The sequence below is a fragment of the Sturnira hondurensis genome, unplaced genomic scaffold (assembly GCF_014824575.4).
Source record: "Sturnira hondurensis isolate 20B ecotype Veracruz unplaced genomic scaffold, ASM1482457v3 Scaffold0000396, whole genome shotgun sequence".
NCBI classification, from domain to species: domain Eukaryota; kingdom Metazoa; phylum Chordata; class Mammalia; order Chiroptera; family Phyllostomidae; genus Sturnira; species Sturnira hondurensis.
Window position 1 is genome coordinate 8520432 of NW_028073027.1, and position 21958 is coordinate 8542389.

Consider the following 21958-nt stretch of genomic DNA (forward strand, 5'->3'; position numbering starts at 1 on the left):
ACCACTCACTTTGGTGGTGGCCACCCCACTGCCCCTTGGGGCACAGAAAGGCAATACCCTGAACTGGCAGCAATTGAGAGATGAAGATGGACAAACCACAATTTTGTTTATTCCGACTCCTGAAGAAGGGGTGTGAATTTTTTGTTCTCTATTTACCAGCTCCTTTCTAAGTATAGTCCCAAGAAATGGGAATACATTGCAGAGCTCTCTACTCATTGTGCACACACAAACCCTGCAGAGCTCTGGAGAACATGGCTTTTGTCCTGCAACAAAGATTACATTCTACAGTAAGGACTGTGGGCAATGCTGTTGCTGAGATGATGGCTCCTCTTCTTAGGATCTTCACCATTGTTGTCTCATGATAACAGTTTCATCAAAGTAAATATCAATGTAATCTTTATTTTTAGTTGTTTTTATTTCTGATAATTGTGTAAGATGGAGAGTGAAAGAAGGGTGAAGGAAAATAAATTCTACTGAATGGTGTCTCTATTCTATATCAAGACATTGGTCTCCCTAGGGGCAGAGGTATAGATGTCATCATTCCTGTTTCAAGAGGAGTAAATGAAATTACCAAAAGTAATGTGCAAGATCCTCAAGTTCATGACTCACAGAATAAGAATTGGAACCTAGGAGTGTTTAAGCAGTGTTCTTTTCATAATACAGCAGTTTTACAATCTTGAGAGAGTAAGGGAAGCAAGTGCAATTTGGAACATATGGGTAATTACTGAACAAGTCTATGTGGAAGCAAGGGAATTTGGGATGGCAATTTTCAAGGAATTAACATCTTGGGGACATAGCAGAGTAATGTGACTCTAGTCAAAGAAGATATTGCAAACTGAACAGTTATGACTACTGTTCTGATGTCAGATGATTTTCCACTGAAATAATTTGCAGAAGTCTGGAGTGTTATAGTTTCCTGGTGTCAAGTTGGAATGGTAAACTAAATTGTAAAGTAAAACTGGGTTCATAAAGTTGCAAAGAGCAATGAAAACATCTTTGAGAGATGAAATATGTAAACTATAAGGAATCATTGAAATATTGTTCAGTAACTTTTGCACTAATTTGGAAGACTACAAGTCCAAATCCACTCAAATTTAACATCTTTTCAGAATCTATCAGATTTTGGAAATCATTTGAGGTCAGTTTTTCCCAAATACTGTCCTAAGAAGATATTTACATGGAAAACAAGTACATGTTATGGCTTGCATGGTTAAACAGGTGTGGGAAGTCCAGAATTAAGCACAGTTTATAGACAGCCTTTCTCTTGCTAACATACACTCTTCAAGGTTAAGAGGCATTGTTTACATTTCTTTGAATTTGGACCCAATATATTAAATAATCACTAAAGAGGTAAGTGTCTTCCAAAATCAACAAAATTTCATGTCACGTATTCTAAACACTGAAATCTCAACGAACAAAGAGACGAAGATTGCATAGAAATGTAGCATGACCCTTTTGCTGATAACAAAGATTTACTGATGAATATTTCACTTTGTAAATACTGTGGCCTCTTTCATGTACATTCCTTCTAAATAGCCTTTTGTAATTTGCTGATTGAAGATTTACAAAGTCCACCTCCCCCTCTGCTGCTCAGTGTTGAGTAGCTTCCTCTCTGCTGACCACTGGATAGAGATTGCACTAACTTGCAGAAGAAATCCTGGTCATGATTCGGTAAGATATGGACGTGTGTAGTCTCCAGCTTTTGGGTGGAAAATGCTCCCCTTTGTCCTCTGTAATACAGGTCTCATAAGTGGCAACGGCTTTTCAAAATTCGGACAGAGCACTTGTATTTTCCACACCACATGGGACTAGCATCTAGAGACCTACCTGGAAAAATTCCACTTATTTCCAATGATACTGCTTTTCAAATTAGAAAAATTAATCCCAAAATATGTAACTTGTTTGCTCAAAGAAGACAGAAGCTGGCATCTCTCCTGAAGAGTAGTTATCACTTTGGAGGGACCATAATACTTCTTAATTTTCTTGCTGTTTTCCAAAAGAAAATTAGTGTCCTCATGACTTACAGGAGAGTGTGAGCCTAGAGCTCAAAGGATGAAATTATTACTTTTGACAGATTGCAAATACCCAAACTGAAATTTGGCCATACATGAGTTTCTGTAGTAGAAAAGAAAAACCTTGTCTCTAGCGGAGTCTGGGAACAATTTTTTTACCTTCCCCAAAGTTCTACCACCCTGTAATACCATGCAATAAAAATGATATTAACTTTCTATTGAGCAGACGTGTGGAGGAATGTGTAGTGAGCGCCATCATGGTTTTGATGAATACTTTCAGGGTTGGTAATACTTACAGGTCCCCACAGCCCTGCCTGGGAAATGCCAGCTTGGAACACCTTTGTCCACCAGCACAATGGCTTTCCTTGTTTTCCTAGTATTGCATTTACAAATACCTAGGACAAGAGATTAGATGTGTTTTATTCAGCGGGTTGAACATATGATTTATTTTGTATTCTGCTGTTTTCTTTTTTTTAAGTTTTCTTGTGAAGAAAAATAATCATGAAATACATGCAGACTCCAGAGTTCTTTGACGATTCAGGGTAGAAGAATTCTTTCTTTTACGGAGTAGAACAGTAATATGGAGGTTAGTGATGGTGATGCAGTTAGTTCATCTGAAAGTATTTTAATTTTTTAATAAGTAGAAATTTCATATGGCAGAACTTTTGGGAAATTACATTTTTATTTATGGAACAATGTTGCCTCCATATCAGTCCTTGGGTCTGGCTGGCATCCTCACAGATGAATAATTAATCTAGAAGATGCTTCAGCGATAATGGTGCAGGTGTGAAAGACATTGGCAGGATAGAACTCAGGCCCGCCCACCTAGTCTCCACATTGTTAGGTGATTATCCACCACCACTTCATTTCGCCAGCATCAGACCAAGTTCTGGGGAAGATCTGTCAGCTAAGGTGATTTTCTCACTGGGAAGCTAGAACATCTGGTGACACCTATGACAATTTCCCCCAGTATTCTCAGCCTGACCACACAAGGAAAAGACACCTGTTGATGTAGTGTCTCTGAGGACAGGGGTTATGTCTCTAATGTCAGGATTTTCTGCTTGATTCTGTGCGCAGACCTTCCTCTAGAATTTGTCACCATTCCCGGTGTCCCTCCTGCTGAAGGTGGTCGTTTCTTTTTGTGGCTTCAACATTCTCATCATTCTCGCCATTCTCCCAGTCACACCAGGGTACCTTCCTTCAGTCTTCCCTACCCACGCTCCCATTTATTTCAAGTGTTTGTTCACTCTCATACATTCGCTGAGAACTGATGATGCTCTCCAGTGCTGTCTCAGGCTAAAAGAAGAGGTTAGAAATTACGAGAAAAAAAGCTTAAAGGGAAAAAACAAAGACTTTGATTACAATCAATTATTGCAACTGCGGATGCTTCAGCTCGTCCCAACCACAGGAGTTCATTTAAGCTTTGACTCTTATCATTAGTGCTCACTTTTGGGCTTTTTACCTAGGATGCCAACCATTTATGTATTAAAATAATCCTGTTCACATAATTACCTCAGGTGCAGCTATTGTTCCCTCTTTCATGTATGCCAAAGAAACAACTAAAAGTTTCCTCTTACAGATCAAAAGGCTGGTTGTAGTACCTTATACATTCCTCTCAGGGTTTCTAACCTGCAACATTAAGAAGCAGCAAACCTCAAGTTCTTCCACACTGAGGTACGTAAGGCTATGCAGCTCACTTTTCATGGCCTATGTTTCATTAGCAGAATGTCATAAAGCGCCTCAGAAAGACTATTTGCACGCTGTGCTGTACAGTAGCACCTTAAAACAGGAATTAGATTTTACAGATTAGAGTGTGACACTGTCATTTGCCCAGACTTATGTGGATGCGTCAAAACTAGGATCAGCAGTAGATTTGAGCTTTATAAATATATTCATTAGAGGAGAAAATTCACAAAACACTGATAGACTTTGACATTTTAGTTTTGAGGGTTATTGTCATCGCTTACCCCAAACTCTTATAGACTATACATTGATTCAAGGAAATACTTTGCATTATTTGTTGACTGATACATTAATTTATAAACCATGGGATGCCAGTTATAAGAATGTAAACATTCTAACAGGTTACTATATTTTATTTGAAGACTCATCTGGAATGTTAATATACTAATTAAGCACAGTGAAACTTATACCTGTATTCCTTGATTCGTTACTTTTAGGGTACAGCTAAAAGTTTATGATCTTTTTTATCTTTATTTTCAAACAGACTTTAAGTCTTGTCTCTCAGTTCTACTGCATTTCACTGAATAACTCCTCCATCCTCCCTTTTTTGATGGAGGTAGATTTCTTATATGTACAGATCTTGAGTATATAATTTAGTGAGTTCTGACAGATACCTATGCCCATGTAATCACCATTCCAACCAAGATATAAAACATTTCCAATGCTCCAGGAAATTCTTCCCTAACTTCTAGTCAATTCTTACTCTCACAGGCATCCATGGTTATAAGTCTTTTAGGTATAAATCATAAAATATGAATTCTTTTTTGGTCTGACTTCTATATCTGTTTGCAAGATTCATGCATGCTATTATTGCGTGTGCCATTAATTTAGTCTTTCTTATTGCTGAGTAACATTCTGTTGAATATACATACCACAACTTGTTTCTCCAGTCTCCTATTGATTGATTTTTTGGACTGTCTTCAGTTTATTACTATTATGAATAAAGCTGCTATGAGCATTCTTTTACAAGTTTTTTGGAATTGGAATTGCTGAGTTACATGTTAGGTATGTGTTTAAAATGATAAGAAATTAGAATTTTTCATATTGGTTGATTCATATTACATTCCCACTTGAACATAGTAGAATTCTACTTTTTTCAAATCTTTGCTAATATTTGATGTTCATAGTGTGCAAAGGAACCACTGTAAATTCAGTGTGAATTTAGTTTATATTTTCCCAATGATTTAAGATGTTCACTGTCTTTTCATGTGCTTATTGAACATTTATATGCTTTAAGCTGTGAAGTAGCTGTTTATGATTTTTACCCATTTATAAATTGCATTTCATTTTTCATTTAATTGTAAGTTTTTTATTGTATCTGAATACAAGTACTTTCTTGAACACTTGAGCTGAGCATATTTTCTCACAGTTTGCGCTTAGTTTTCATCTTTGTAAGAGCTTAATTTGATAAGCATTTTTCACTTTGATGAAGCCCAGACTATATACATATATTTTCCATTTATCTTTAATGTTTTTTCATTAAAATTTTTTATTGTTGTTCAAGTAGAGTTGTCTTCATTTTCCCCCCATCACTCCCCTGACCCCAGCCATCCCCACTTCCCACTCTTGATCCTACCCCTCTTTGTTTTTGTCCATGTGTCCTTTTTGCATGTTCCTGAAAACCCTTCCTCCTTCCCCCCTCCTTTATCCCCTCCTGCCTCCTCTCTGGTTACTGTCAGTTTATTCTTAAGAAATCTTTGCTTACCTCAGGATTATTTTATTTTCTGTGGAAAACTTAGAGTTTAGCTTCTAAATTGCTTATCACATGAACGATCATAGGGGCAACAGTTTGGGTGTGACATAACATCGGGGGAACTTCTTCCCATACAGATGTCTAGTTGTTCCACCACCCGTTGTTAAACACCTGCCTTTACTTCACTGAATTACCTTAGTCTCTTTGTTGAATATTTATTGACCACATATGTGTGAGTCAATCTCTGGCCTTTTTTCTGTACTCTTGATCTATTTGTTTATTCCAATGTACATACTGCAATCTCTTTATCACTGTAATTTCATAGCAAATATTGAAATTATGTAGTAAAAAATCTCTAATGTCATTATTTCTCAGGGTTGTTTTGATTTTGCTCTCTAAATCCCTTGACTTTCTTATAGGCAGCCATTTTACAGATCAGTGAAAAAAACTCACCAGAGTTTTGTTTGGATTACATTGCATCTATAAATCAATTTGAAAAAATTTATTGTTATTACTATTTTTTTTTTGCCAAAGACAACAAGATTTATTTCAAGGTCGTTGAGACTTAAACCTGTATAAACTGGTAAATCTTTTTTTAAAGACTTTATCTATTTATCCCTAAAGAGGAAGGGATGGAGAGATGGAGAGAAATATCAATGTATGGTTGCCTCTCGTGAGTCCCCTACTGAGAAGTGGCCTGCAACCCAGGCATGTGCCCTGACTGGGAATCAAACTGCAATCGTGTGGTTCGCAGGCCCGCGCTCAACCCACTGAGCTACACCAGCCAGGGCCAATTTGTAGCATTTTGTTTAGGATTTTTGCATCTGTATTCATCAAAGATATTGGTCTTCAGTGTTTTTTTGTGTGTGTGTTATCTTTGCCAACTTTTTGTGTCAGGGCTATGTTGGCTTTATGCCATATCTTGAGACATATTGCCTCCTCTTCAGTTTTTGAGTAAAGTTTGAGAAGGGTAGGTATCAAATCTTTGAATATTTGGTAGAAGTCATCAGTGAAGCCATTCAGTCTTGGACGTTTATTTTGGGCAAAGTTTCTGAGAGTTGTTCCAATTTCCTCACTGATGATTAGTCTGTTGAGATTTTCTAATTTCATGATTCAGTATTGGAAGGTTATATATTTCTAAGAACTTATGCATTTCTTCCAAGTGACTGAATTTAGTGGCATATATTCTTCTAGTATGATCCTTGGTATATCTGTGATGTCTGTGGAAATGACATCTTAATATTGTTCCTCTGATCTATAATATGTTAGGATTCTTTATCTTTAAATTTATTTCAGCAATGTTTTTTAGTTCTTGGTGGGGATATTTAACTGTTCTTTGTTAAATTTTTTCTAGCAGTTTGTTTCTAATTCTATTGTGAATGGTAATGTTTGGTTAATTTTATTTTAACTGATGTTAGCATATAGAAATATAATTTTTGTATATTGACCTTTTATATTATATAACCTTATTAGATCAATTTATTAGTGATGATATTTTTCTTTGATTATTTGAAAGCATTTTATAATGCTGTTTCTGAATGAAAACAGGCTGCAGCTTTAGTACAAAATTAAATAGAAGTGGTGAAAATAGATATCCTAGTCGATTACTCAATCTTAGGGTAGAATATTCAATTATTAACTAAATAAGTATGATGTTACATCTAGATTATTCACTGATGCTCTTCATCAATTTTAAAAAGTTCTCCTTTATCCAGAATTGCTTGTGAGTAAGTCATCATAAATGGATGCTGATATTTTTTCCAAACATTTTTCCTGCACCTATGAAGATAACTTGGCTTTTCTTAAAACTCTTGTAAGATGGTAAATTATTTATTGAATTTTTAATGTTAAACTGTCTTCTCTTTCTTCAAGAAATCTCACCTGCTCATTGTGTACCTTACTTTTTAAATATTTGTGAATATTGTTTGCATTAATTTTCATAAGATTTTTTAAAAACTGTATACAAAATAATTCGTTTTCTTGAATTTCCTTCTGTCAGCCTCTGGTTTTATGTTGATGCTTGTCTCCTGAAATGAGTTTAAAAATAGTACTTCATTCTTCATTTTCCGAAACAGTTCAAATAAGAGTGTTATTATCTCTTTCTGAAATGTTCACTGTACTTAACCAGTGAAATGATCTCAGCTTAGAGTTTCCTTATTGGAAGATTTTTAAGTACAAATTGAATTTCATGAGTATAAGGATATGATATACATATATAATATTTATTACATATTTATATATAAAATGCTATATGTATTATTTATTTATAGGGATATTATAAATAAATTGACAAATGCCTTATTAGGTGTGATCAATTGTATTAATCTATTAGAAAACAACTTTTGTATTTGTTAATTGTATTAGTTTTCTATTGTTGCCATAACAGATGATGGCAAGCAGATGATCTTAAACCACACCCATTTATTTTCTCACAGTTTCCTTGTGTCAGAATTTGAGCACAGCATGGCTCAGCAGGTTCTTAGCTTGGTCTCACAAGGACAAAACTAGGACCATGCTCCTTTCTGGTAGTCCTGGGAAAGAATACACTCTCAAGCTCACTCATGTTATTACCATAATTAGGCTTTTGTGGTCATACAGCTGTGGTCCTGTGTATCCTCGATGGCTGTTGTGGGAAACTCCCTCAGCTTCTAAGGGCATCTGAATTCCTTGCAAACTGTTTCTTTATTTTAAATCGGTAATGACATGTAGGATTCTCTAACTTCCTCTCTGTCACATGTCTAATTCCAGTCAAAGAATACTCTCTGCTTTTAAAGATTCAAGTGTTTTAGCTGGGCTCACCTGGACAAACCAGAATAATCTTCTTATTTTACTATCTGAAACTTTAATCACACCTGCAAAATGCTTTTTGCTATATAAGGTAACACCACCACAAATTGCAGGAATTAGGGTGTAGACATCTTTGGGGGTCCATTTTCTTATTATACTTAATTGCTAGTTTTATATTTCATTGATTTGTGTTCCAATTTTTATTATTACTTCATAATTATTTAGTACTAGCTTTTTAAGATGAAAACTTAGATCATCGATTTTTTAATCAGTCTTTTACTACAAGAATTTAAAGTACATTTGCCTCTGCTTTAGCTGTAGCACATGATTCTTGTTGATTTTCATTATTATTCAGTTAAAATACTTTCTATTTTTTTTGTTTCTTCTGTTATCCAGTTTTCATAAGTGTGTTATTTAATTTTTCAATATTTGATCAGTCAGATATTTATTGTCATTGATTGCTTATTTAATTCCATTTTGGTAAAAGTCCATTCTATCCAATATTTTTACCTTTTGAAATTTATTGTGGTGTTTTATCGCACAACATAATTCATCCAATAGACCTTTCATATTTGTTTGAAAGAAAGCTTATTTTACCATAAATGCATCTGATTTTCTATAAATGTCAGTTATGTCTATGTAGTTGGTAGTATTGTCCAAATCTTTTATAGCTCTATTGATTTTTTCTATAAGTTAATGAGAAGAATTTTTGTATATCTATTATTATGTGGATTTGTCTATTTCTCCCTTTAGTTTGCTTATATTTTATTTTATGCATTTTAAAGTCTTGCTAATAAGCAAATCATTTTTAGAATAGTTAAAATGAATTTAACTGTTTCTGATGAATTGTCCCATTTTTAAAAATATATTTGATCTTTGTCCATAATACTTCATTCTTGAAATCTATCTTGCTTGATATTTCTATAGCCATTGTATCTCTCTTATATTTATTGTTTAGGTAGTTTATATAGTTTTTATTTTATTTTTAATCTGTTTGTATATGTGGTAGATGAAAATATACTTTACTCTTTTTATTCAGTCTGACAAGTTTTGTCTTAAAATTTTTTAGTCCATTTACACTTAGTGTAATTATTGGTATAATTTCATTTAAATATAATCTTGTTATTTGGTTTCTCTTTTTTCATTTGTTTTTTTGATATTTTTCTTTTTTATTTTCTGCCTCATTTTTTATTATTGAAACATTGTTTTATTATTTTACTTTAATTTCTATATCAGTTTTTTTAGTTATAAATCCCTGTACTTTGTTTTCCTTGGTTTCTGTAAGAAGTAAAATACAATATAATTGGAGTTAATATGTACCACATTATACATATCAAAAGAATCTTTAAAATACATAATTCCTTTCTCTCCTTTATCCTATAATTTTCCTCTAAAAAATGTATAAAGTCCACAGTGTAATATTATTTTTGCTTTAAAAATTCAGTCCCTTTTTAATAAATAGAGAAACACAGATATACTTTGCCCACCATCAGTGTATTATTTATGTCTTTGTACTGTTCTTAGATTTTATTTGTTATTATTTTTGTTCTGTTTGAAGAATTTCTCTTAGAAGTTTTTAGTCCTGATCTGCTTGTTACTAAGTCTGTGAGGTTTTATTTCTTAAAAACGTATCCTTATAATCTTTCATCCTCAGAGCAATGGGATGTCATTGGAGGGATTTAAGCAGGAGGTGATTTTTAAAAAAATACCCATCACAAGAATAACTAGTTGAGTATAGGTGGAGATGGGCTAACAGGATGCAAGGAGCCAGATCAAGGCACACTTGTAGCAGCCTAGACAATGTGAAGGATAGAAAAAATGAAGATGGACACACAGATTTTTAATTAGGACTGGGGCTTACTAAGCTGCCCCAAGAAAAGAATACAAATGTTTGGTTTTTAAAAAAATTCTAGGCCCCACTATAACTAAAAAAATTAACATTCTGATTTATTAACATTTTATTTGGAGAAGTAACCAATCAAGTTCTAAGAACATGTGAGTAAACTGAGAAAAATAAATGTTCTATGTTATACAATGAAAAACCAAACCCAACCTGGCTGGTGTAACTCAGTGGACTGAGCGCGGGCCTGCGAACCACATGATCATAGTTCTATTCCCAGTCAGGGCACATGCCTAGGTTGCAGGCCAGTTCCCATCAAGGGACCCATGAGAGGCAACCATACATTGATATTCCTCTCCTCTCCTTTCTTTCCCCTCTAAAGATAAATAAGTAAAATCTTAAAAAAAAAAAATAACCCAAGAAGCATGGCCTAAATCTGTTTACCTTGTCTACTTTGATTATAATAAATAAATGTAATCTAGTTCCTTATAAATCATGGTGTATGGATATCAATACATTTGTATAAAATTAAGCATTTTATTGTGTCTGCTTTCTACTGATAGAGTCCAGACCACATAACAATTAGTGTTGAATTTATAATAGCTGACAGTGCAAAAAACATTTTATTCCTCTCGTAACTAATTACTACATAGTACCATTACCACTCATATATAAGCTTGTAAATCAGTGAGTTATATAAACAATTTATGTTAATCATAACAAATGAAAATTGAAGTATTTCTTCTTCACTTCTTTCTTTCAAACTGGGGTGGGGCAGTCAGCGGGAGAGTGCACAAGTCATCACAAAAGTCCTCCTTGTCAGGGTATCTTTAGTATGGTACATCTCAAACTGTGGCTGATATTACTTTAGGAAGTGCTTGAGAATGTCTATAAGCATTGGGTTACATTAACTAGGGGATGCTACTTGTATTTTAGTAGAAGAGTAACAGGAATCCTACATATATCAGAATGCACTGGACTATCTTACACAATAAACTATCTTACCCAAGATATCAATGGTTCTGTGTTCCAACATAGGATGGGAAAGACACCGACTTCTCCTTTAAATCATCTAACATATTAGCACAATATTTTACACTATAATTATTGACTATTATATTTTGTGTTATATTTAAAAAATAGGAAATATATAAATAAATGAACTCTTCAAAACATTGGGTCATGTGTCACAAAACATGCAGGGATTTATATCTCTGATCCAGTAGGAATATAGAAGTTTTATTTTGTTTGGTCAGTCAATAATTTATAGTTAGGACCAATTATTCCACCCACTCTATGTCATATTCAAAGTGAATTGTTTCCCTTCATTGTATAGGTGGCCTAGATTCTTTCATTTTAAAGCATAGTGCATGCATCCTAAATTAATGCTGTATTTATCCAATGTAGCCAAAAATACTCTATAATTACTGGTGTCTCTTTATCCCTATGTAGTTATTATGTAGTTAGATATATGGCCTAATATTCCATTAGCCAAATTATTTGCAGTGTCTATATTCATTAAGTAAAAGAAAAAAATGTTTAATTTGTTCTGTTTCTCTTCTCCACATTTCATCTTATACTAAAAATGTACAACACCCTTAGAACTGTTTTTTCCAAATTGTAAGTTTTCCTTACACAAAGGTACAGAGTAATTTATGTGGGGTGGTGCAGTAGGCTTTTAAAATTGTTTAACTTATATATTCATCTATTTTTATTCATCAATCAAATGTGGAATTTCTACCATATTACAGATATTCTGCCTCATACTGAAGATTATTACATACATATATACTGAAGACTATATACATACATATATTTCTTCCCTTAACACCTTAGAGTTTAAGGGGGAAGGGAGAAGACAGGCATAGTATGATAAAGTAATACGTGTTCTGTGATAAGAATAGGTTCAGCTCATAAATAAGGTCCACAGAAGGAAGTAGCAGTAGCCATTTTCCCTGTGTGTGTGGTGGGGAAAAGGAGACAGTTTTGGAAAATACTTCAGTGAGATGGTGATTCTTTTTTAAAATATATTTTTAATTTAATTATTGTTCAAGTACAGTTTTCCATCCCCTACTCCCATCCCAGCCCGCCCCCTGCCCAGTGCTCCCCACCCCCCTCCCATTTCCACCCTCCTTAGTTGTTCTCCATGTGTCCATACTAGTTTCTGTGAATCCTTCCCCTTTTCCCCTGAAATTCTCTCCCCTCTCCCCTCTGGCCCTGTCAGCCTGTTTTGAATTTCAGTGTCTTTGGTAATATTTTGCTTGCTTGTTTGTCTTGTTGTTTAGCTTCCTGTTAAAGGTGAGATCATATGGTATTTGTCTTTCACCACCTGGCTTATTTCACTCAGCATAATGCTTTTCAGTTCCATCCATGCTGTTGCAAAGGGTAGTAGCTCCTTCTTTCTTTCTGCTGCATAGAATTCCATTGTGTAAATGTACCATAGTTTTTTGATCCATTCATTTACTGATGGGCATCTAGGTTGCTTCCAACTCTTGGCTGCTATGAACATTGGTGTGCATGATTCTTGAGCTAGACCTTGAATGATAAGTGGATATTAATAATAGCAAGTGAAAGGAAAGGAATAAAAGAAAGCAGGAATGTCTAAACAAAGGCAGAGAGGCAAAAAGCAGGGTACTCCAGTCAAGATGGAGGTGTAGGTAGATACACTTTGCCTCCTCACACAACCAAGAGAAGGATAATGACAAATTTTAAAACAAAAAATAACCAGAACTGCCAGAAAATTGAACTGTATGAAAATCCAACAATCAAGGAGTTAAAGAAGAAACATTTATCCTCACTGGTAGGAGGGGTAGAGATGGGAAGCCTTGGTGGACAGAACTTGCGGCAAGGTGGTGGCTGGGGGAGTGTGTGAGGCAGTGGCTGGCAGACAGAGTGGTCCCACATTTGCCTGCAGATAAACCCAGAGGAACAACTGGGGAGGAAGACAGACTGCATAACCCATGGTTCCACTATGGGGAAATAAAGCCTCATAACCTCTGACCAAAAACCTTTGGAACAAAATCTCTGTTCCAAAGATTGCAGATGCAGGAGAAACTCCTAGCCTCACAAGAGAGTTTGTCGGAGAGGTCCACAGGAAACTAGAACATACACAAAACCACTCACCCTGGAACCAGCATCAGAAGGGCCCAATTTGGTTGTGGGTGGCAGGGGAAGTGACTGAAAGCTGACAGAGGGCTGAGTGAGTGGCATCATTTTTCTTGGACCCCTCCCCCACATACAGCACTACACCACACCATAGGTTGCCCTGCCCTGGCAAATGCCTAAGGCTCTGTCCCTTACTACCTAATAGGCATGTCAATTCAAAAATATGGCCAAAATGAAAGAATGGATCAAAGCTCCCCAAAAATATAACTAAGTGATGAAGAGATAGTCAACATATCAGATGCAGAGCTTAAAACACTGGTAGGATGCTCACAGAAATGGTTGAGTATGGTCGCAAAACAGAGGAAGAAGTAAATGCTATGCAAAATGAAATAAAGGAAAATGTACAGCGAACCAAGAGTGATGAGAAGGAAACTAGGACTCAAATCAAGGATTTGGAGCAGAAGGAAGAAATGAAAATTCACCCAGGACATAAGGAAGAAACAAGAATACAGAAAGTGAGGAGAGGCTTAGGAACCTCTGGAACAACTTTAAACATTCCAATACCCAAATCATAGGGGTGGAAAAAGAAGAAGATGAAGAGCAAGAAAAGCAAAACTTATTTGAAAAAATGATGAAGGAGAACTTCCCCAACCTGGCAAAGGAAATGGATTTCCAGGAAGTCTAGGAAGCTCAGAGAGTCCCAGAGAGGTTGGACCCAAGGAGGAACACACCAAGGCAAATCATAATTACATTACCCAAGATTAAAAATAAGGATGGAATCTTAAAAGCAGCAAGAAAAAAGGAAATAGTTACCTGCAAAAGAGTTCACATAGGACTATCAGCTGATTTCTCAAAGGAAATCTTACGGGCAAGAAGGGGCTGGAAAGAAGTATTCCAAGTCATGAAAGGCAAGGACCTACATCCAAGATTACTTTATGCAGCAAAGCTTCCATTTAGAATGGAAGGGCAGATCAAGTGTTTCCCAGATAAGGTCAAGTTAAAGGAGTTCATCATCACTGAGCCTTTATTATATGAAATGTTGAAGGGACTTATCTAAGAAAAAGAAGATCAAAACCATGAACAGTAAAATGACAACAAACCCATAACTATCAACAACCAAACCTAAAAAAAAACAACAAACCCAAAACAAAAATGAACTAAGCAAGCACCTAGAACAGGAACAGATTCACAGAAATGGAGATCACATGGAGAGTTATTAGCAGGGAGAGGGAAAGGAGAGAATAGGGGAAAAGGTACAAGGAATAAGAAGCATAAATGGTAGGCACAAAATAGTGGGGGGTAAGAATATATGGGAAATGTAGAAGTCAAAGAACTTATATGTATGACCCATGGACATGTACTAAGGTGGGGGAATGCTGGTGGGAGGGATGATACAGGATGGAGGGGAATAAAGGAGAGAAAAATATAGGACAACTGTAGTGGCATAATCAATAAAATATATATTTTTTAAAAAGCATGAACAGTGGAACACTTTCATGCATCTGAACACCCATTTATCAGATTTAGATAATGGTGATAAGGAGATAGAGCTGTGGAGATGGGTTGCCAAACCTCTGTACACCATGCTATGGAGTTTGAAATGCATACTGAGAGTGAACCAGTGGTTCTCTTTTGTTTTGAATAATTTGAAATACTTACATGGTTTTGAATTTATTTTTATTGTTATTCTATTACAGTTGTCCCGATTTTCCCCCTTTGCCCTCCTCCACCCCATTCACCTCCTGCTCCCTTAGTCAGTCCCCACACTATTGTCCATGTCCCTGGGGTCATTCGTATATGCTCTTTGACTAGTCCGTTCCCCCTTTCTCCACATTATCCCCTGCCCCTTCTCCTCTGGCCACTGTTAGTCTGTTCCATGTTTCCATGATTCTGTTAATTTGTTTTGTTCTGTTCATTAAATTCTTCTTATAGGTGAGATCTTATGGTATGTGTTTTTCACCAACAGGCTTGTTTCACTTAGCAAAATATAGCCAGTGGCTCTCAAAGTGTGACTTCCGTCTGGCGTCAACAACACCACCTGAGAACTTATTAGCAGTGGCCATTCTGAAGCCCACCCCAAACTTACTGATTCAGAAACTCTGAGGGGGAGGCCCAACAATCTGTGATTCAATGGGTCTTCCAGGTAGGTGGTGCATGCTAAAGTTTGAGAATCACTGGACTAAGAGGGATCCCCAAATGGCTTTAAGCTGGTGGCAATATATTAAAATTTATGTTTTAAAAGATTATTTTAATGATTTGGTTAGAGGCAGAAGAAATGAACAGAGAGGGCATTTAAGAGTATGTTGTCATGAGACCATGAAAACAAACTCTTATGAAATACAAGGCAAAAAAAAAACAGAAGAGGAGAAATTACAAAGGACTTTAAGAATCAATGGGGCCCTGGCTGGTGTGGCTCAGTGGATAGAACGCCAGTCTGATAACCAAAGGGTTGCTGGTTGAATTCTCAGTCAGGGCACATGCTTGGATTATGGGCCAGGTCCCAAGTAGGGGGCATGGGAGAGGCAAGGACACATTGATGTTTCTCTCCCTCCCCCTTTCCCTCTGTCTAAGAATAAATAAATAAAATCTTTACAAAATTACTGAAACAAAAAAGAATCAATGTGATTGATTAAGAAAAGAGAGAAGACCCTGATAGCTACCATACTTGATGGTGGAAAGTGGTACTATTTATAAGATGGGGAACGGAGAAGGAAGGACATTTTTGTTTTCAATTATGTTGAAATTGAATTTCCTGCAGTGCAGTTGTAGCAGAAATATTGAATAGACAGTTAGGTATATAAGCATGGAGCCCCAGAAGAAAGCCTGAGCTAGAAACAGAGTTGGGAAAATCTTTAGCTATTCTAGGTAATTGACAGCGTAATGGAGAGGGACAGTGTGATGAATAAAAAGAGAGAGTAAGCCAGTGTGATGTTTCAGGGTCATTTAAGTGCTGGACAAAAAGCAAAGCACCTTCACATGTGATTAAAAATAAGTAGTTCACTAGTGTTTGAGATGAGAGGAGAACTAGGAGAATGTGTGGTGATGGAGACAAAAGGGGGAAAAATTCCAGGAGGAAGGTATTGGTCATCAGTGTCAAATTGTAAAAAAGTTGAAAGCCCAGACTAAGGGAGTGGTTGGTGGTCTTGGTCAGAAGAGTTTCTCCCATACAAGGAGATAGTTTTCTTAAGTCTCTGATCTAGTAAGGACAACACACTCTCCATTTTGGAAGTAGGTGCCAGTTTTATATATTTCTAAAATTACTGCAGCAATTATGAAACCAGTATTTAGCATTCATGCAAAATTGCCAGCGGAACCAAGTGAGGCTAGAGGACTTCTTTTTCTTGAGAAGAGAGGTATAGTTTCTCCTAGATAGAAGAAAGTGGGTGGAGGTAACTGGAAAAGTGGGATGAAAAAATGATGAGGTCTGCATCCTCAGCAGGCAGAGTCAACACAAAGCGAAAACACTGTAATCTTTGCATCACATCCAGGAAATGTGGAAGCCTTGGTGCTAGGGCCTCACACTGATAACAGGAAACAGTGACATCTGCATCCAACTGAGAAGGCTGTTTGAAAGTGTAAACATGAATAATCACTCTTCCATTTGTCTGTCTTGTTCCCAATGAGCAAAGGTAGGACTTTGATCTCTTCCCTAACATGAGTTCAAAACCATGGGATGAAGATTGTACAGGTTTCCTATTATCTGAATTTGAGTGACTTCTAACACTGTTATGAATGTTTAGATTTAAATTTGAATTTTTACTCTAGTCTAAACTGGAAAGACTTCTATAACTGGAAGACCCAGGTGGCCAGGAAGTTTGGGCCTGACCCATGGAGGCAATGGTCAGTAGATGAAGTGCAATGGCATTTCCCCACTCTCTTTTAACACCACCACGAAAGTTTACTGAGCCATGGTTCTTGAAGTAAATGTTCCAAAGAAAGAAATACTTTCCCCTGACTGCCTTAAAAATCATAATTTTAACTTTAAAGCACCTTTTTACCTGGTAATAACCTGTATCCCACTGCCCTCACCACACATAAGGACAAGAATCAAGTCAATTAATAATCTAAAATGAAATAAAATATTCTAAGTCTGTCTCTGGCATCTTATTTTTAGAACTGGGTTAGAGTGGAACTTGTCCCTGGAGTTTGGGAGAATTAGCTTGCAGAGCCCAATGGCATTAAACATTTAAGTGGCTTCTGGTCTAATTCTGAGTGTCTCAGAAGGATTCTATTTAATAATTTAGACTCCATTATTTTAAGATTGACTTAAAATGACCTTTGAATATCTGGGGTAAGTATTTCCTTGGAAATCCCTATATCTCTGAGCTTCAAACTTGTCATATCATACAATTTTGCTCTTATTTGATAATAAAGTATTGTTTTCATTTGTGACATTTCCCTACTATTTCTGTTTTTCTAACATAAGTAGAAATATAGTTTATATCTCCTCTTAAGAAGTCAGTTCTATAGGAAAAAAGTCATATTAATTTAGTGTAAAGAGGGCATTTGGGTTGTAGACAAAATGTTGGGAAAGAATCCAGAGTAAAATCTATCAGGTTTCTTTTTGCCAAGAAATTGGAGCAGAGAGAATATATTTGCAGAAAGTTTTGCATATTTCTAGAATCATTTAAATAGTTATTAAGCCAATGTGCATATGAAATCACAATCTTAAAATCACATATCTCCTATCTAAACAATATATTTATTATCTGATTTAAAGTGAATATATTTAAAAGGCTTTTAGTTTACATTTTGTAATATGTGGAGTCTGGCACAAATAACACCACTTTTTTATTACAAAATTTTTATTGCAAAATAATAAGCATATAATTCTGTAACAACAATATCACACTCAAGCATACCATATGACATTTTAGGTGAAATGTTCAAATTCAAACTATAAATTATTATACCCATATTATAACCCTACCAATAACACTCACACAAACCTTACTTCTGCTTGTATATATCATATTATTTAATGTAAATGGGCACTGTGAAAAAATAGCTGAAATAATAAATAGAATTACTCAGCAATAATATAAATATTTACTACCATTTAGTTTAATAGCATTCTTCCCAAAATTACATTTGCCCCATAAATATTGTGTTTCTTTCATTTAATAGATTCTGGTGTTTATTATTGTAGTATTGGCTACAAACAAAGATGACATGGTCTCAGTATTCAAGGAACACGCAGCTTAATGAGAAAGACAGATAATAGGAAGGAACTATGAGTGCAACTGGTACCTTGAAGTAAAAATGTAAAACGATCGATAGTATTAAAGACCTATTCTGAGTTGGGGGTTAGGGCTTCCTGGAAAAAGGAGAATTTAAGCTTATACTTGAAGAACACCCAAGTGGAATAGTTACAGTTGTCTTAGGTGTTTCTAAGGCCTGGAGGTAACGGAGAGGATTGAGGATGTGTCATAAACTGGAAAAAGTCCAGTGTGACTGGGGCACAGCGCCAATCAGGGAGAGGTAAAAGATGGAAGTTTGGAAGTAGATGGGAGCCAGATCTGAAGCACCACAAACACTGTGCCAAATAGATTGCATTTCACCTAAGCCCTAGGGGAAGCAATTGCTGGGTGTTAAGTACTGAATGTTTGTGGTTATATTTGTATTTTTGCAAGATGTCTCTAGCTAGCAGCATGGAGAAGGATTGGAGAGCAAGAATGGAAGTAGCAATGCTGATATTTATGCCATGCAGTAGTCTTGAAAAGGGATCTGGCAGCTGGGCTTGATTCAGTCAGGGGCAGTGGGAATGCAGAAATGTGAATGGTTCTGATAGATAATTAAGCTGTAGTAGCAATGAGTCTTGGTGATTGATTGTGAGCATGTGTGTCTTGGGTTGCATTGCTGAGAAAAAAAATGCAGATTCTACTAAGTTCATGGCTTGAGAAACTATATGGACAGAAGTGCTCTTTAGCAAATATTACAGAATAATTGCTAGATTCCAAGGAGAATGAATTCCATTTTTGTTATGGTATTAAATGACACGACATATGTATCATATTATAATTCTCTAAATCCAATGTACTGCTTAAGGAACGTGTCTCCTGCATAATTTATTTTGAGGAAAAGTGATCACAGAACACTTCATATAAATTAAAATCATTTTATTAAACTTTCCAGCTAATTACAGAGTATTATATTCTTTCAGTGAGATAAAAGACCAACAACAAACACAATTTTAAACATAGCTTAATTTATTCAAATTATCTGTTCCTATAAATAGATCTTGGGACCCTCTTGCAGAAGGTTCTCTGTTCTTTTTCTTGGCGTGTCTCCTCTTGAACCTCTAGCTGGGAAAGGTGCAGGCCTCTTCTCTCTAATCTCCCTGCTCTCTTCTCTAGGGAGCCTATTGTATTATTTCAGCAGCATCATCTTTGCCTCCCCAGTGCTATTCTCTTGCTCTGCCTCTTGTCTCCCTCTAAGTTAGTGAACTTCCATTTATTCAGTGCCCTCATGGCTTTTCTGGGTGGAGATTCTTTTGTACCACAAACCACCCAGCACATTCAAAGCAGAGCCCAGTCTCTGCAGCATTAAGATCAATTTTCCTCCTGAGGCCTCTGACTCTTTCACGCATTCAATCTAAATCTCTGAGAGTCCTCAGACTCCTCTCCCTATAGAGTTAATGAGAACATGCAGCGTGAGCCAAACACTTACTAAATGACACTGTGCTCAGCATTTCTCAAGCAGGATCTCTTCCACTTCACACATCAACACTGTGCAGCCTCTGTTGTGAATGACCCTCTTTTACAGGTGAAAAAATGGAGGTTTGGAGTGGATACACAGCTCTCAGGGTCACACAGTTAATAAATGGCAGATGCTAACATTAAGCAATATTGTTCATACTTTCAAAGTACCAAGTATATGCTTTTCACTACTCTGCTGAAAGACCTTTTTACCACTTAACTTGTCACTTAGCAAATTGTGTAAGTATTGTTTAGATATTTCAGGTCACCTTGTCCTCCCCTTTTATTCCCCCCAGAGACTGGGCTAAATGCAAATGCATTGTCTTCTTTAGTCCTCACAATTGTTGCAAATGGGTTTTCTTAACTGTCACTAACAGATAAAGCAACTGAGTCACACAGAGGCTCAGTAGCTGGCGGTAGGTCACACACCTAGTAAACGGCAGAGTTGGGATTTAACCTCCAGTTTGTGTAATTCTATCAGCTACATTGTTTCCATATTTTGCCAATCCTTTTTTACCTGGTTTTAAGGACCGCACAATTTCCTGACACACAGCTTCATGTCTAACTTGTTCTTCCTTCTGTTCTTATAAAATGGACATCTTGTTGTCTCACTAAAAATATTGTATTCACTCTTTGGATTTTTTATTGCTGTTGTTGCTATTTATTTTGGAGGGGGTGACTATTGTCCCTTCCACCTAGATTGTCTTCTGACCTCATATAATTAAATCCTAAAATTCCTTGAGGATTCTAATTCAAGCCTCCATCTTCTTTCGAGTTTTCTTTGTCACCGACTTCTTCCATAACAAGACTGCATAATTTCACATTGTTAAGTCACCTATTCCAATGGTCAGCACCTTGTCATGTAAGTTAAGTCTTCCCCAGCCCAATATGTTCATTTGGTATCTATAATCACATCCTTTTTCTCTGTTTCTATGAAATATACCTTTGCAGTGCTGAGGGCATCAATTTGTTATCATCACCACATCAATTTGTTGTTTGATTAAAAGAAAACAAATATATTAATGACTATGTACAAACTCTATTTTGCATTTTACACCAAAACAATTAAGAATCGAGCAATTTTAATCAACCTTAAACAAAGCGATTTTTGTTACTTCACAATTAAATATATCTAAAGAATGTATGTTAGTCTGGTTTTATTCTGACTCTAGTTAAAAAAGAGAAGATGAGAGTGGACATCTTTGTCTTTGCTACCCACAACCATATTCTCTCTGTTTGGTAATGAACTCACAATTTTATTCTGGTGATCAGTGCCCTCTTTTATTCTCAGTCTATATAGTTCAGTGCAGAAATTTCTACTTCCAGCTCCTGGCTCATTGGAACAGTGTTACTCTGGTCACTGTGATTCGGGGATGGACAGAGACTCAGTCCAAAGAAATGAAATGCAAGGAGACTTTTTCTGGGCACCAAAAGGCAAGTCTCCTCTCCTGCTCTTTTTATTTATTTTTTTCATTTAATCTTTATTGTATTCTTTCCTATTACCCTTTAGTCCCCATATAATCCCCTTACCTATCAATCACCCCACTGTTGTCCATGAGTCCTTTTTCCTTTCTATTCAATCCTTCCACCCCCTACCTTCCCTCCCCTACTAGCTGTCATCCACTCTCCATCTATGAGTTTGTCTCTGATTTGCTTGTTAGTTAAGTATTTTTATTGATTCCATATATGAGTAAAATCATATGGTACTTGTCTTTCTCTGGCTGGCTTATTACATTTAGCATAATGTTCTCAGGTCTGTCCATACCAAAGGGTAAAATTTTCTTCTTTTTTATGACTGAGTAGAATTCCATTATGTAAATGCCCCATAGTTATTTTAACCTCTCATTTATTGATGGACACTTGGACTGCTTCCATATCTTGGCTATTGTAAATAATGCTGCAGTGAACATAGGGTGCTTATGTTTTCTCNCAAAAGGCAAGTCTCCTCTCCTGCTCTTTTTATTTATTTTTTTCATTTAATCTTTATTGTATTCTTTCCTATTACCCTTTAGTCCCCATATAATCCCCTTACCTATCAATCACCCCACTGTTGTCCATGAGTCCTTTTTCCTTTCTATTC